Below are 15160 nucleotides of genomic sequence, written 5' to 3' on the forward strand. Positions count from 1 at the left end.
AGCGTGGCTGTTGCTAGGAAACGGTCTTATTCGCCGTTCGTTAATATCTAGTTTTCTTTGCATCAATGTGAAAATGTTCCTATTACTAAATACAGTTTTGCTAGTTACAGTTCAAACTGGAAGCGACGGAAGAAAGCGGTCCAATGCGCCACATTGGTTCCCGAAAGCGAGGGTGCGTTTAGTACGCCACATCTGACATTGCGTCTTACATATTATTAAACTCACATAATTCCATTCTACCGAAAAAAGAAAGAGGTTTCGGAGTGAGGCTCCTGAGATCTTGCTAGAGATGGAAGTCACTGGAGCGCTTGTCTCGCACGTCAGATTGGCCGAGCGGTCTAAGGCGCCAGATTTAAGCTCTGGTTCCCGTAAGGGAGCGTGGGTTCGAACCCCACATCTGACAATGCATTTTAAACATTCTGAAACTAACATACTCCCTTCATCTTATAGAACAAGTACATTACGCACAAACACGCCGTGGAGATTTTACTAGAGACGACAGTGACAGCAGTGCAGGCGTCGCACGTCCGATAGCTCGAGCGGCCGAAAACAAATAGCGGAACATATTTTTCTCGTGCCGAGTTTTAGCTCTTCTCACGGACGTTTCCGTGGTCGTTGTGTTGTGGCTCAGGGCTATTCCATTTTCCTTCCCTAAAAGGCAACGCGAGAGACTGTCAGGCAAATCCCAAGTGATCTGTACACGGACTAAGACGTCCGCACGTCTGGCAACATTCTCGCCAACTTGTATGCCGTGCCAACGACACGGGTTCATGTCCGATTACCGAAATTAGGCAGCGTTGGCCGTGGTTAGTGCTCGGCTGGGGACGAACTAGGAAGTCCGCGTGTCTTGGTTTCTTCAGTTTTGCCTTTTTCCTTCGTTTTTGGTGCTGCTGTGCGGTAATGGTACGGTCCAGCACGCTGACCCCCCTCTTGCTCTCGGTACGCAAAGGCGCGAACATGCGGCCACAGTCAAATGAAAGGGTCCGTTGTGTGTTTGTTGATGTGGCCTCTCCCAGTCGTTTCTAGCGCCTGTCCTCTGCATATACGCCCATTTGCAAGCGTCAGCTTTCGCGTCAGCCGAGCAAAGTCGAGACAAGTCGACACATGGGGACACACGATGCTGTGAATCGTAATCCGCACTAGCCTACGAGGGGAGAAGGGAAACCATTCGTACCGTTGAAAACACTCTCCTGAGTAAAGGAGACAACTTCCGTGCGATGTCCGGGCTTCGAACCCGGAGCAGCTACTTGGGAAGCAACCATGCTGACCGACACACCACCACCGCCTTCTGCTACGCGCTGCTTGCGCCGTGATGTGTCGCCTTCCCTCCTGGCGCCAGAGGCCGAAGGCGATAGCGCTGCAGGCGCTCAACGCCGAGTGCGACGCGAGCACCACTGAACCCGATTTCCTGGTGCTGCTAGGGCGACATACCGTAACTAGGCGCAGAACTGACTTTCTCTGATAAATTGGCCCTTTAATGCGCATCAGGGCGAACACGAAATTTCTAATATGAAGTACTCACTGACGATCCAAAGGCGTTTCAGTATGCATGCGTCGGTACCACCGGGGCAGAGCCTAAGTATTGTAAAGTGAAAGCCGACAGTTAGAGCCTCACATGAAGTATTTCATTGGCTTCCCACGAGTGCGTAATGCAAAGCGTGGCTGTTGCTAGGAAACGGTCTTATTCGCCGTTCGTTAATATCTAGTTTTCTTTGCATCAATGTGAAAATGTTCCTATTACTAAATACAGTTTTGCTAGTTACAGTTCAAACTGGAAGCGACGGAAGAAAGCGGTCCAATGCGCCACATTGGTTCCCGAAAGCGAGGGTGCGTTTAGTACGCCACATCTGACATTGCGTCTTACATATTATTAAACTCACATAATTCCATTCTACCGAAAAAAGAAAGAGGTTTCGGAGTGAGGCTCCTGAGATCTTGCTAGAGATGGAAGTCACTGGAGCGCTTGTCTCGCACGTCAGATTGGCCGAGCGGTCTAAGGCGCCAGATTTAAGCTCTGGTTCCCGTAAGGGAGCGTGGGTTCGAACCCCACATCTGACAATGCATTTTAAACATTCTGAAACTAACATACTCCCTTCATCTTATAGAACAAGTACATTACGCACAAACACGCCGTGGAGATTTTACTAGAGACGACAGTGACAGCAGTGCAGGCGTCGCACGTCCGATAGCTCGAGCGGCCGAAAACAAATAGCGGAACATATTTTTCTCGTGCCGAGTTTTAGCTCTTCTCACGGACGTTTCCGTGGTCGTTGTGTTGTGGCTCAGGGCTATTCCATTTTCCTTCCCTAAAAGGCAACGCGAGAGACTGTCAGGCAAATCCCAAGTGATCTGTACACGGACTAAGACGTCCGCACGTCTGGCAACATTCTCGCCAACTTGTATGCCGTGCCAACGACACGGGTTCATGTCCGATTACCGAAATTAGGCAGCGTTGGCCGTGGTTAGTGCTCGGCTGGGGACGAACTAGGAAGTCCGCGTGTCTTGGTTTCTTCAGTTTTGCCTTTTTCCTTCGTTTTTGGTGCTGCTGTGCGGTAATGGTACGGTCCAGCACGCTGACCCCCCTCTTGCTCTCGGTACGCAAAGGCGCGAACATGCGGCCACAGTCAAATGAAAGGGTCCGTTGTGTGTTTGTTGATGTGGCCTCTCCCAGTCGTTTCTAGCGCCTGTCCTCTGCATATACGCCCATTTGCAAGCGTCAGCTTTCGCGTCAGCCGAGCAAAGTCGAGACAAGTCGACACATGGGGACACACGATGCTGTGAATCGTAATCCGCACTAGCCTACGAGGGGAGAAGGGAAACCATTCGTACCGTTGAAAACACTCTCCTGAGTAAAGGAGACAACTTCCGTGCGATGTCCGGGCTTCGAACCCGGAGCAGCTACTTGGGAAGCAACCATGCTGACCGACACACCACCACCGCCTTCTGCTACGCGCTGCTTGCGCCGTGATGTGTCGCCTTCCCTCCTGGCGCCAGAGGCCGAAGGCGATAGCGCTGCAGGCGCTCAACGCCGAGTGCGACGCGAGCACCACTGAACCCGATTTCCTGGTGCTGCTAGGGCGACATACCGTAACTAGGCGCAGAACTGACTTTCTCTGATAAATTGGCCCTTTAATGCGCATCAGGGCGAACACGAAATTTCTAATATGAAGTACTCACTGACGATCCAAAGGCGTTTCAGTATGCATGCGTCGGTACCACCGGGGCAGAGCCTAAGTATTGTAAAGTGAAAGCCGACAGTTAGAGCCTCACATGAAGTATTTCATTGGCTTCCCACGAGTGCGTAATGCAAAGCGTGGCTGTTGCTAGGAAACGGTCTTATTCGCCGTTCGTTAATATCTAGTTTTCTTTGCATCAATGTGAAAATGTTCCTATTACTAAATACAGTTTTGCTAGTTACAGTTCAAACTGGAAGCGACGGAAGAAAGCGGTCCAATGCGCCACATTGGTTCCCGAAAGCGAGGGTGCGTTTAGTACGCCACATCTGACATTGCGTCTTACATATTATTAAACTCACATAATTCCATTCTACCGAAAAAAGAAAGAGGTTTCGGAGTGAGGCTCCTGAGATCTTGCTAGAGATGGAAGTCACTGGAGCGCTTGTCTCGCACGTCAGATTGGCCGAGCGGTCTAAGGCGCCAGATTTAAGCTCTGGTTCCCGTAAGGGAGCGTGGGTTCGAACCCCACATCTGACAATGCATTTTAAACATTCTGAAACTAACATACTCCCTTCATCTTATAGAACAAGTACATTACGCACAAACACGCCGTGGAGATTTTACTAGAGACGACAGTGACAGCAGTGCAGGCGTCGCACGTCCGATAGCTCGAGCGGCCGAAAACAAATAGCGGAACATATTTTTCTCGTGCCGAGTTTTAGCTCTTCTCACGGACGTTTCCGTGGTCGTTGTGTTGTGGCTCAGGGCTATTCCATTTTCCTTCCCTAAAAGGCAACGCGAGAGACTGTCAGGCAAATCCCAAGTGATCTGTACACGGACTAAGACGTCCGCACGTCTGGCAACATTCTCGCCAACTTGTATGCCGTGCCAACGACACGGGTTCATGTCCGATTACCGAAATTAGGCAGCGTTGGCCGTGGTTAGTGCTCGGCTGGGGACGAACTAGGAAGTCCGCGTGTCTTGGTTTCTTCAGTTTTGCCTTTTTCCTTCGTTTTTGGTGCTGCTGTGCGGTAATGGTACGGTCCAGCACGCTGACCCCCCTCTTGCTCTCGGTACGCAAAGGCGCGAACATGCGGCCACAGTCAAATGAAAGGGTCCGTTGTGTGTTTGTTGATGTGGCCTCTCCCAGTCGTTTCTAGCGCCTGTCCTCTGCATATACGCCCATTTGCAAGCGTCAGCTTTCGCGTCAGCCGAGCAAAGTCGAGACAAGTCGACACATGGGGACACACGATGCTGTGAATCGTAATCCGCACTAGCCTACGAGGGGAGAAGGGAAACCATTCGTACCGTTGAAAACACTCTCCTGAGTAAAGGAGACAACTTCCGTGCGATGTCCGGGCTTCGAACCCGGAGCAGCTACTTGGGAAGCAACCATGCTGACCGACACACCACCACCGCCTTCTGCTACGCGCTGCTTGCGCCGTGATGTGTCGCCTTCCCTCCTGGCGCCAGAGGCCGAAGGCGATAGCGCTGCAGGCGCTCAACGCCGAGTGCGACGCGAGCACCACTGAACCCGATTTCCTGGTGCTGCTAGGGCGACATACCGTAACTAGGCGCAGAACTGACTTTCTCTGATAAATTGGCCCTTTAATGCGCATCAGGGCGAACACGAAATTTCTAATATGAAGTACTCACTGACGATCCAAAGGCGTTTCAGTATGCATGCGTCGGTACCACCGGGGCAGAGCCTAAGTATTGTAAAGTGAAAGCCGACAGTTAGAGCCTCACATGAAGTATTTCATTGGCTTCCCACGAGTGCGTAATGCAAAGCGTGGCTGTTGCTAGGAAACGGTCTTATTCGCCGTTCGTTAATATCTAGTTTTCTTTGCATCAATGTGAAAATGTTCCTATTACTAAATACAGTTTTGCTAGTTACAGTTCAAACTGGAAGCGACGGAAGAAAGCGGTCCAATGCGCCACATTGGTTCCCGAAAGCGAGGGTGCGTTTAGTACGCCACATCTGACATTGCGTCTTACATATTATTAAACTCACATAATTCCATTCTACCGAAAAAAGAAAGAGGTTTCGGAGTGAGGCTCCTGAGATCTTGCTAGAGATGGAAGTCACTGGAGCGCTTGTCTCGCACGTCAGATTGGCCGAGCGGTCTAAGGCGCCAGATTTAAGCTCTGGTTCCCGTAAGGGAGCGTGGGTTCGAACCCCACATCTGACAATGCATTTTAAACATTCTGAAACTAACATACTCCCTTCATCTTATAGAACAAGTACATTACGCACAAACACGCCGTGGAGATTTTACTAGAGACGACAGTGACAGCAGTGCAGGCGTCGCACGTCCGATAGCTCGAGCGGCCGAAAACAAATAGCGGAACATATTTTTCTCGTGCCGAGTTTTAGCTCTTCTCACGGACGTTTCCGTGGTCGTTGTGTTGTGGCTCAGGGCTATTCCATTTTCCTTCCCTAAAAGGCAACGCGAGAGACTGTCAGGCAAATCCCAAGTGATCTGTACACGGACTAAGACGTCCGCACGTCTGGCAACATTCTCGCCAACTTGTATGCCGTGCCAACGACACGGGTTCATGTCCGATTACCGAAATTAGGCAGCGTTGGCCGTGGTTAGTGCTCGGCTGGGGACGAACTAGGAAGTCCGCGTGTCTTGGTTTCTTCAGTTTTGCCTTTTTCCTTCGTTTTTGGTGCTGCTGTGCGGTAATGGTACGGTCCAGCACGCTGACCCCCCTCTTGCTCTCGGTACGCAAAGGCGCGAACATGCGGCCACAGTCAAATGAAAGGGTCCGTTGTGTGTTTGTTGATGTGGCCTCTCCCAGTCGTTTCTAGCGCCTGTCCTCTGCATATACGCCCATTTGCAAGCGTCAGCTTTCGCGTCAGCCGAGCAAAGTCGAGACAAGTCGACACATGGGGACACACGATGCTGTGAATCGTAATCCGCACTAGCCTACGAGGGGAGAAGGGAAACCATTCGTACCGTTGAAAACACTCTCCTGAGTAAAGGAGACAACTTCCGTGCGATGTCCGGGCTTCGAACCCGGAGCAGCTACTTGGGAAGCAACCATGCTGACCGACACACCACCACCGCCTTCTGCTACGCGCTGCTTGCGCCGTGATGTGTCGCCTTCCCTCCTGGCGCCAGAGGCCGAAGGCGATAGCGCTGCAGGCGCTCAACGCCGAGTGCGACGCGAGCACCACTGAACCCGATTTCCTGGTGCTGCTAGGGCGACATACCGTAACTAGGCGCAGAACTGACTTTCTCTGATAAATTGGCCCTTTAATGCGCATCAGGGCGAACACGAAATTTCTAATATGAAGTACTCACTGACGATCCAAAGGCGTTTCAGTATGCATGCGTCGGTACCACCGGGGCAGAGCCTAAGTATTGTAAAGTGAAAGCCGACAGTTAGAGCCTCACATGAAGTATTTCATTGGCTTCCCACGAGTGCGTAATGCAAAGCGTGGCTGTTGCTAGGAAACGGTCTTATTCGCCGTTCGTTAATATCTAGTTTTCTTTGCATCAATGTGAAAATGTTCCTATTACTAAATACAGTTTTGCTAGTTACAGTTCAAACTGGAAGCGACGGAAGAAAGCGGTCCAATGCGCCACATTGGTTCCCGAAAGCGAGGGTGCGTTTAGTACGCCACATCTGACATTGCGTCTTACATATTATTAAACTCACATAATTCCATTCTACCGAAAAAAGAAAGAGGTTTCGGAGTGAGGCTCCTGAGATCTTGCTAGAGATGGAAGTCACTGGAGCGCTTGTCTCGCACGTCAGATTGGCCGAGCGGTCTAAGGCGCCAGATTTAAGCTCTGGTTCCCGTAAGGGAGCGTGGGTTCGAACCCCACATCTGACAATGCATTTTAAACATTCTGAAACTAACATACTCCCTTCATCTTATAGAACAAGTACATTACGCACAAACACGCCGTGGAGATTTTACTAGAGACGACAGTGACAGCAGTGCAGGCGTCGCACGTCCGATAGCTCGAGCGGCCGAAAACAAATAGCGGAACATATTTTTCTCGTGCCGAGTTTTAGCTCTTCTCACGGACGTTTCCGTGGTCGTTGTGTTGTGGCTCAGGGCTATTCCATTTTCCTTCCCTAAAAGGCAACGCGAGAGACTGTCAGGCAAATCCCAAGTGATCTGTACACGGACTAAGACGTCCGCACGTCTGGCAACATTCTCGCCAACTTGTATGCCGTGCCAACGACACGGGTTCATGTCCGATTACCGAAATTAGGCAGCGTTGGCCGTGGTTAGTGCTCGGCTGGGGACGAACTAGGAAGTCCGCGTGTCTTGGTTTCTTCAGTTTTGCCTTTTTCCTTCGTTTTTGGTGCTGCTGTGCGGTAATGGTACGGTCCAGCACGCTGACCCCCCTCTTGCTCTCGGTACGCAAAGGCGCGAACATGCGGCCACAGTCAAATGAAAGGGTCCGTTGTGTGTTTGTTGATGTGGCCTCTCCCAGTCGTTTCTAGCGCCTGTCCTCTGCATATACGCCCATTTGCAAGCGTCAGCTTTCGCGTCAGCCGAGCAAAGTCGAGACAAGTCGACACATGGGGACACACGATGCTGTGAATCGTAATCCGCACTAGCCTACGAGGGGAGAAGGGAAACCATTCGTACCGTTGAAAACACTCTCCTGAGTAAAGGAGACAACTTCCGTGCGATGTCCGGGCTTCGAACCCGGAGCAGCTACTTGGGAAGCAACCATGCTGACCGACACACCACCACCGCCTTCTGCTACGCGCTGCTTGCGCCGTGATGTGTCGCCTTCCCTCCTGGCGCCAGAGGCCGAAGGCGATAGCGCTGCAGGCGCTCAACGCCGAGTGCGACGCGAGCACCACTGAACCCGATTTCCTGGTGCTGCTAGGGCGACATACCGTAACTAGGCGCAGAACTGACTTTCTCTGATAAATTGGCCCTTTAATGCGCATCAGGGCGAACACGAAATTTCTAATATGAAGTACTCACTGACGATCCAAAGGCGTTTCAGTATGCATGCGTCGGTACCACCGGGGCAGAGCCTAAGTATTGTAAAGTGAAAGCCGACAGTTAGAGCCTCACATGAAGTATTTCATTGGCTTCCCACGAGTGCGTAATGCAAAGCGTGGCTGTTGCTAGGAAACGGTCTTATTCGCCGTTCGTTAATATCTAGTTTTCTTTGCATCAATGTGAAAATGTTCCTATTACTAAATACAGTTTTGCTAGTTACAGTTCAAACTGGAAGCGACGGAAGAAAGCGGTCCAATGCGCCACATTGGTTCCCGAAAGCGAGGGTGCGTTTAGTACGCCACATCTGACATTGCGTCTTACATATTATTAAACTCACATAATTCCATTCTACCGAAAAAAGAAAGAGGTTTCGGAGTGAGGCTCCTGAGATCTTGCTAGAGATGGAAGTCACTGGAGCGCTTGTCTCGCACGTCAGATTGGCCGAGCGGTCTAAGGCGCCAGATTTAAGCTCTGGTTAACGTAAGGGAGCGTGGGTTCGAACCCCACATCTGACAATGCATTTTAAACATTCTGAAACTAACATACTCCCTTCATCTTATAGAACAAGTACATTACGCACAAACACGCCGTGGAGATTTTACTAGAGACGACAGTGACAGCAGTGCAGGCGTCGCACGTCCGATAGCTCGAGCGGCCGAAAACAAATAGCGGAACATATTTTTCTCGTGCCGAGTTTTAGCTCTTCTCACGGACGTTTCCGTGGTCGTTGTGTTGTGGCTCAGGGCTATTCCATTTTCCTTCCCTAAAAGGCAACGCGAGAGACTGTCAGGCAAATCCCAAGTGATCTGTACACGGACTAAGACGTCCGCACGTCTGGCAACATTCTCGCCAACTTGTATGCCGTGCCAACGACACGGGTTCATGTCCGATTACCGAAATTAGGCAGCGTTGGCCGTGGTTAGTGCTCGGCTGGGGACGAACTAGGAAGTCCGCGTGTCTTGGTTTCTTCAGTTTTGCCTTTTTCCTTCGTTTTTGGTGCTGCTGTGCGGTAATGGTACGGTCCAGCACGCTGACCCCCCTCTTGCTCTCGGTACGCAAAGGCGCGAACATGCGGCCACAGTCAAATGAAAGGGTCCGTTGTGTGTTTGTTGATGTGGCCTCTCCCAGTCGTTTCTAGCGCCTGTCCTCTGCATATACGCCCATTTGCAAGCGTCAGCTTTCGCGTCAGCCGAGCAAAGTCGAGACAAGTCGACACATGGGGACACACGATGCTGTGAATCGTAATCCGCACTAGCCTACGAGGGGAGAAGGGAAACCATTCGTACCGTTGAAAACACTCTCCTGAGTAAAGGAGACAACTTCCGTGCGATGTCCGGGCTTCGAACCCGGAGCAGCTACTTGGGAAGCAACCATGCTGACCGACACACCACCACCGCCTTCTGCTACGCGCTGCTTGCGCCGTGATGTGTCGCCTTCCCTCCTGGCGCCAGAGGCCGAAGGCGATAGCGCTGCAGGCGCTCAACGCCGAGTGCGACGCGAGCACCACTGAACCCGATTTCCTGGTGCTGCTAGGGCGACATACCGTAACTAGGCGCAGAACTGACTTTCTCTGATAAATTGGCCCTTTAATGCGCATCAGGGCGAACACGAAATTTCTAATATGAAGTACTCACTGACGATCCAAAGGCGTTTCAGTATGCATGCGTCGGTACCACCGGGGCAGAGCCTAAGTATTGTAAAGTGAAAGCCGACAGTTAGAGCCTCACATGAAGTATTTCATTGGCTTCCCACGAGTGCGTAATGCAAAGCGTGGCTGTTGCTAGGAAACGGTCTTATTCGCCGTTCGTTAATATCTAGTTTTCTTTGCATCAATGTGAAAATGTTCCTATTACTAAATACAGTTTTGCTAGTTACAGTTCAAACTGGAAGCGACGGAAGAAAGCGGTCCAATGCGCCACATTGGTTCCCGAAAGCGAGGGTGCGTTTAGTACGCCACATCTGACATTGCGTCTTACATATTATTAAACTCACATAATTCCATTCTACCGAAAAAAGAAAGAGGTTTCGGAGTGAGGCTCCTGAGATCTTGCTAGAGATGGAAGTCACTGGAGCGCTTGTCTCGCACGTCAGATTGGCCGAGCGGTCTAAGGCGCCAGATTTAAGCTCTGGTTCCCGTAAGGGAGCGTGGGTTCGAACCCCACATCTGACAATGCATTTTAAACATTCTGAAACTAACATACTCCCTTCATCTTATAGAACAAGTACATTACGCACAAACACGCCGTGGAGATTTTACTAGAGACGACAGTGACAGCAGTGCAGGCGTCGCACGTCCGATAGCTCGAGCGGCCGAAAACAAATAGCGGAACATATTTTTCTCGTGCCGAGTTTTAGCTCTTCTCACGGACGTTTCCGTGGTCGTTGTGTTGTGGCTCAGGGCTATTCCATTTTCCTTCCCTAAAAGGCAACGCGAGAGACTGTCAGGCAAATCCCAAGTGATCTGTACACGGACTAAGACGTCCGCACGTCTGGCAACATTCTCGCCAACTTGTATGCCGTGCCAACGACACGGGTTCATGTCCGATTACCGAAATTAGGCAGCGTTGGCCGTGGTTAGTGCTCGGCTGGGGACGAACTAGGAAGTCCGCGTGTCTTGGTTTCTTCAGTTTTGCCTTTTTCCTTCGTTTTTGGTGCTGCTGTGCGGTAATGGTACGGTCCAGCACGCTGACCCCCCTCTTGCTCTCGGTACGCAAAGGCGCGAACATGCGGCCACAGTCAAATGAAAGGGTCCGTTGTGTGTTTGTTGATGTGGCCTCTCCCAGTCGTTTCTAGCGCCTGTCCTCTGCATATACGCCCATTTGCAAGCGTCAGCTTTCGCGTCAGCCGAGCAAAGTCGAGACAAGTCGACACATGGGGACACACGATGCTGTGAATCGTAATCCGCACTAGCCTACGAGGGGAGAAGGGAAACCATTCGTACCGTTGAAAACACTCTCCTGAGTAAAGGAGACAACTTCCGTGCGATGTCCGGGCTTCGAACCCGGAGCAGCTACTTGGGAAGCAACCATGCTGACCGACACACCACCACCGCCTTCTGCTACGCGCTGCTTGCGCCGTGATGTGTCGCCTTCCCTCCTGGCGCCAGAGGCCGAAGGCGATAGCGCTGCAGGCGCTCAACGCCGAGTGCGACGCGAGCACCACTGAACCCGATTTCCTGGTGCTGCTAGGGCGACATACCGTAACTAGGCGCAGAACTGACTTTCTCTGATAAATTGGCCCTTTAATGCGCATCAGGGCGAACACCAAATTTCTAATATGAAGTACTCACTGACGATCCAAAGGCGTTTCAGTATGCATGCGTCGGTACCACCGGGGCAGAGCCTAAGTATTGTAAAGTGAAGGCCGACAGTTAGAGCCTCACATGAAGTATTTCATTGGCTTCCCACGAGTGCGTAATGCAAAGCGTGGCTGTTGCTAGGAAACGGTCTTATTCGCCGTTCGTTAATATCTAGTTTTCTTTGCATCAATGTGAAAATGTTCCTATTACTAAATACAGTTTTGCTAGTTACAGTTCAAACTGGAAGCGACGGAAGAAAGCGGTCCAATGCGCCACATTGGTTCCCGAAAGCGAGGGTGCGTTTAGTACGCCACATCTGACATTGCGTCTTACATATTATTAAACTCACATAATTCCATTCTACCGAAAAAAGAAAGAGGTTTCGGAGTGAGGCTCCTGAGATCTTGCTAGAGATGGAAGTCACTGGAGCGCTTGTCTCGCACGTCAGATTGGCCGAGCGGTCTAAGGCGCCAGATTTAAGCTCTGGTTCCCGTAAGGGAGCGTGGGTTCGAACCCCACATCTGACAATGCATTTTAAACATTCTGAAACTAACATACTCCCTTCATCTTATAGAACAAGTACATTACGCACAAACACGCCGTGGAGATTTTACTAGAGACGACAGTGACAGCAGTGCAGGCGTCGCACGTCCGATAGCTCGAGCGGCCGAAAACAAATAGCGGAACATATTTTTCTCGTGCCGAGTTTTAGCTCTTCTCACGGACGTTTCCGTGGTCGTTGTGTTGTGGCTCAGGGCTATTCCATTTTCCTTCCCTAAAAGGCAACGCGAGAGACTGTCAGGCAAATCCCAAGTGATCTGTACACGGACTAAGACGTCCGCACGTCTGGCAACATTCTCGCCAACTTGTATGCCGTGCCAACGACACGGGTTCATGTCCGATTACCGAAATTAGGCAGCGTTGGCCGTGGTTAGTGCTCGGCTGGGGACGAACTAGGAAGTCCGCGTGTCTTGGTTTCTTCAGTTTTGCCTTTTTCCTTCGTTTTTGGTGCTGCTGTGCGGTAATGGTACGGTCCAGCACGCTGACCCCCCTCTTGCTCTCGGTACGCAAAGGCGCGAACATGCGGCCACAGTCAAATGAAAGGGTCCGTTGTGTGTTTGTTGATGTGGCCTCTCCCAGTCGTTTCTAGCGCCTGTCCTCTGCATATACGCCCATTTGCAAGCGTCAGCTTTCGCGTCAGCCGAGCAAAGTCGAGACAAGTCGACACATGGGGACACACGATGCTGTGAATCGTAATCCGCACTAGCCTACGAGGGGAGAAGGGAAACCATTCGTACCGTTGAAAACACTCTCCTGAGTAAAGGAGACAACTTCCGTGCGATGTCCGGGCTTCGAACCCGGAGCAGCTACTTGGGAAGCAACCATGCTGACCGACACACCACCACCGCCTTCTGCTACGCGCTGCTTGCGCCGTGATGTGTCGCCTTCCCTCCTGGCGCCAGAGGCCGAAGGCGATAGCGCTGCAGGCGCTCAACGCCGAGTGCGACGCGAGCACCACTGAACCCGATTTCCTGGTGCTGCTAGGGCGACATACCGTAACTAGGCGCAGAACTGACTTTCTCTGATAAATTGGCCCTTTAATGCGCATCAGGGCGAACACCAAATTTCTAATATGAAGTACTCACTGACGATCCAAAGGCGTTTCAGTATGCATGCGTCGGTACCACCGGGGCAGAGCCTAAGTATTGTAAAGTGAAGGCCGACAGTTAGAGCCTCACATGAAGTATTTCATTGGCTTCCCACGAGTGCGTAATGCAAAGCGTGGCTGTTGCTAGGAAACGGTCTTATTCGCCGTTCGTTAATATCTAGTTTTCTTTGCATCAATGTGAAAATGTTCCTATTACTAAATACAGTTTTGCTAGTTACAGTTCAAACTGGAAGCGACGGAAGAAAGCGGTCCAATGCGCCACATTGGTTCCCGAAAGCGAGGGTGCGTTTAGTACGCCACATCTGACATTGCGTCTTACATATTATTAAACTCACATAATTCCATTCTACCGAAAAAAGAAAGAGGTTTCGGAGTGAGGCTCCTGAGATCTTGCTAGAGATGGAAGTCACTGGAGCGCTTGTCTCGCACGTCAGATTGGCCGAGCGGTCTAAGGCGCCAGATTTAAGCTCTGGTTCCCGTAAGGGAGCGTGGGTTCGAACCCCACATCTGACAATGCATTTTAAACATTCTGAAACTAACATACTCCCTTCATCTTATAGAACAAGTACATTACGCACAAACACGCCGTGGAGATTTTACTAGAGACGACAGTGACAGCAGTGCAGGCGTCGCACGTCCGATAGCTCGAGCGGCCGAAAACAAATAGCGGAACATATTTTTCTCGTGCCGAGTTTTAGCTCTTCTCACGGACGTTTCCGTGGTCGTTGTGTTGTGGCTCAGGGCTATTCCATTTTCCTTCCCTAAAAGGCAACGCGAGAGACTGTCAGGCAAATCCCAAGTGATCTGTACACGGACTAAGACGTCCGCACGTCTGGCAACATTCTCGCCAACTTGTATGCCGTGCCAACGACACGGGTTCATGTCCGATTACCGAAATTAGGCAGCGTTGGCCGTGGTTAGTGCTCGGCTGGGGACGAACTAGGAAGTCCGCGTGTCTTGGTTTCTTCAGTTTTGCCTTTTTCCTTCGTTTTTGGTGCTGCTGTGCGGTAATGGTACGGTCCAGCACGCTGACCCCCCTCTTGCTCTCGGTACGCAAAGGCGCGAACATGCGGCCACAGTCAAATGAAAGGGTCCGTTGTGTGTTTGTTGATGTGGCCTCTCCCAGTCGTTTCTAGCGCCTGTCCTCTGCATATACGCCCATTTGCAAGCGTCAGCTTTCGCGTCAGCCGAGCAAAGTCGAGACAAGTCGACACATGGGGACACACGATGCTGTGAATCGTAATCCGCACTAGCCTACGAGGGGAGAAGGGAAACCATTCGTACCGTTGAAAACACTCTCCTGAGTAAAGGAGACAACTTCCGTGCGATGTCCGGGCTTCGAACCCGGAGCAGCTACTTGGGAAGCAACCATGCTGACCGACACACCACCACCGCCTTCTGCTACGCGCTGCTTGCGCCGTGATGTGTCGCCTTCCCTCCTGGCGCCAGAGGCCGAAGGCGATAGCGCTGCAGGCGCTCAACGCCGAGTGCGACGCGAGCACCACTGAACCCGATTTCCTGGTGCTGCTAGGGCGACATACCGTAACTAGGCGCAGAACTGACTTTCTCTGATAAATTGGCCCTTTAATGCGCATCAGGGCGAACACCAAATTTCTAATATGAAGTACTCACTGACGATCCAAAGGCGTTTCAGTATGCATGCGTCGGTACCACCGGGGCAGAGCCTAAGTATTGTAAAGTGAAGGCCGACAGTTAGAGCCTCACATGAAGTATTTCATTGGCTTCCCACGAGTGCGTAATGCAAAGCGTGGCTGTTGCTAGGAAACGGTCTTATTCGCCGTTCGTTAATATCTAGTTTTCTTTGCATCAATGTGAAAATGTTCCTATTACTAAATACAGTTTTGCTAGTTACAGTTCAAACTGGAAGCGACGGAAGAAAGCGGTCCAATGCGCCACATTGGTTCCCGAAAGCGAGGGTGCGTTTAGTACGCCACATCTGACATTGCGTCTTACATATTATTAAACTCACATAATTCCATTCTACCGAAAAAAGAAAGAGGTTTCGGAGT

The 15160-nt window shown here is 51.1% G+C and overlaps 9 non-coding genes across 9 annotated transcripts; all 9 read left to right on the plus strand.

Annotated features, from left to right (window-relative positions):
• The first annotated feature begins 319 nt into the window (after positions 1 to 319).
• Positions 320 to 403, plus strand: Trnal-uaa. The gene has a single exon. It is a non-coding gene; the product is annotated as a tRNA-Leu (tRNA).
• Positions 404 to 1974: 1571 nt separating this feature from the next.
• Trnal-uaa lies at positions 1975 to 2058 on the plus strand. Its single transcript has one exon. It is a non-coding gene; the product is annotated as a tRNA-Leu (tRNA).
• A 1571-nt stretch (positions 2059 to 3629) lies between these two features.
• On the plus strand, positions 3630 to 3713 carry Trnal-uaa. Its single transcript has one exon. It is a non-coding gene; the product is annotated as a tRNA-Leu (tRNA).
• Positions 3714 to 5284: 1571 nt separating this feature from the next.
• On the plus strand, positions 5285 to 5368 carry Trnal-uaa. Its single transcript has one exon. It is a non-coding gene; the product is annotated as a tRNA-Leu (tRNA).
• Positions 5369 to 6939: 1571 nt separating this feature from the next.
• Positions 6940 to 7023, plus strand: Trnal-uaa. The gene has a single exon. It is a non-coding gene; the product is annotated as a tRNA-Leu (tRNA).
• A 1571-nt stretch (positions 7024 to 8594) lies between these two features.
• On the plus strand, positions 8595 to 8678 carry Trnal-uaa. The gene has a single exon. It is a non-coding gene; the product is annotated as a tRNA-Leu (tRNA).
• A 1571-nt stretch (positions 8679 to 10249) lies between these two features.
• Positions 10250 to 10333, plus strand: Trnal-uaa. Its single transcript has one exon. It is a non-coding gene; the product is annotated as a tRNA-Leu (tRNA).
• A 1571-nt stretch (positions 10334 to 11904) lies between these two features.
• On the plus strand, positions 11905 to 11988 carry Trnal-uaa. Its single transcript has one exon. It is a non-coding gene; the product is annotated as a tRNA-Leu (tRNA).
• A 1571-nt stretch (positions 11989 to 13559) lies between these two features.
• On the plus strand, positions 13560 to 13643 carry Trnal-uaa. Its single transcript has one exon. It is a non-coding gene; the product is annotated as a tRNA-Leu (tRNA).
• The last annotated feature ends 1517 nt before the right edge of the window (positions 13644 to 15160 follow it).

Source organism: Schistocerca americana, unplaced genomic scaffold (genome assembly GCF_021461395.2).
Source record: "Schistocerca americana isolate TAMUIC-IGC-003095 unplaced genomic scaffold, iqSchAmer2.1 HiC_scaffold_469, whole genome shotgun sequence".
In the NCBI taxonomy this organism is placed as follows: domain Eukaryota; kingdom Metazoa; phylum Arthropoda; class Insecta; order Orthoptera; family Acrididae; genus Schistocerca; species Schistocerca americana.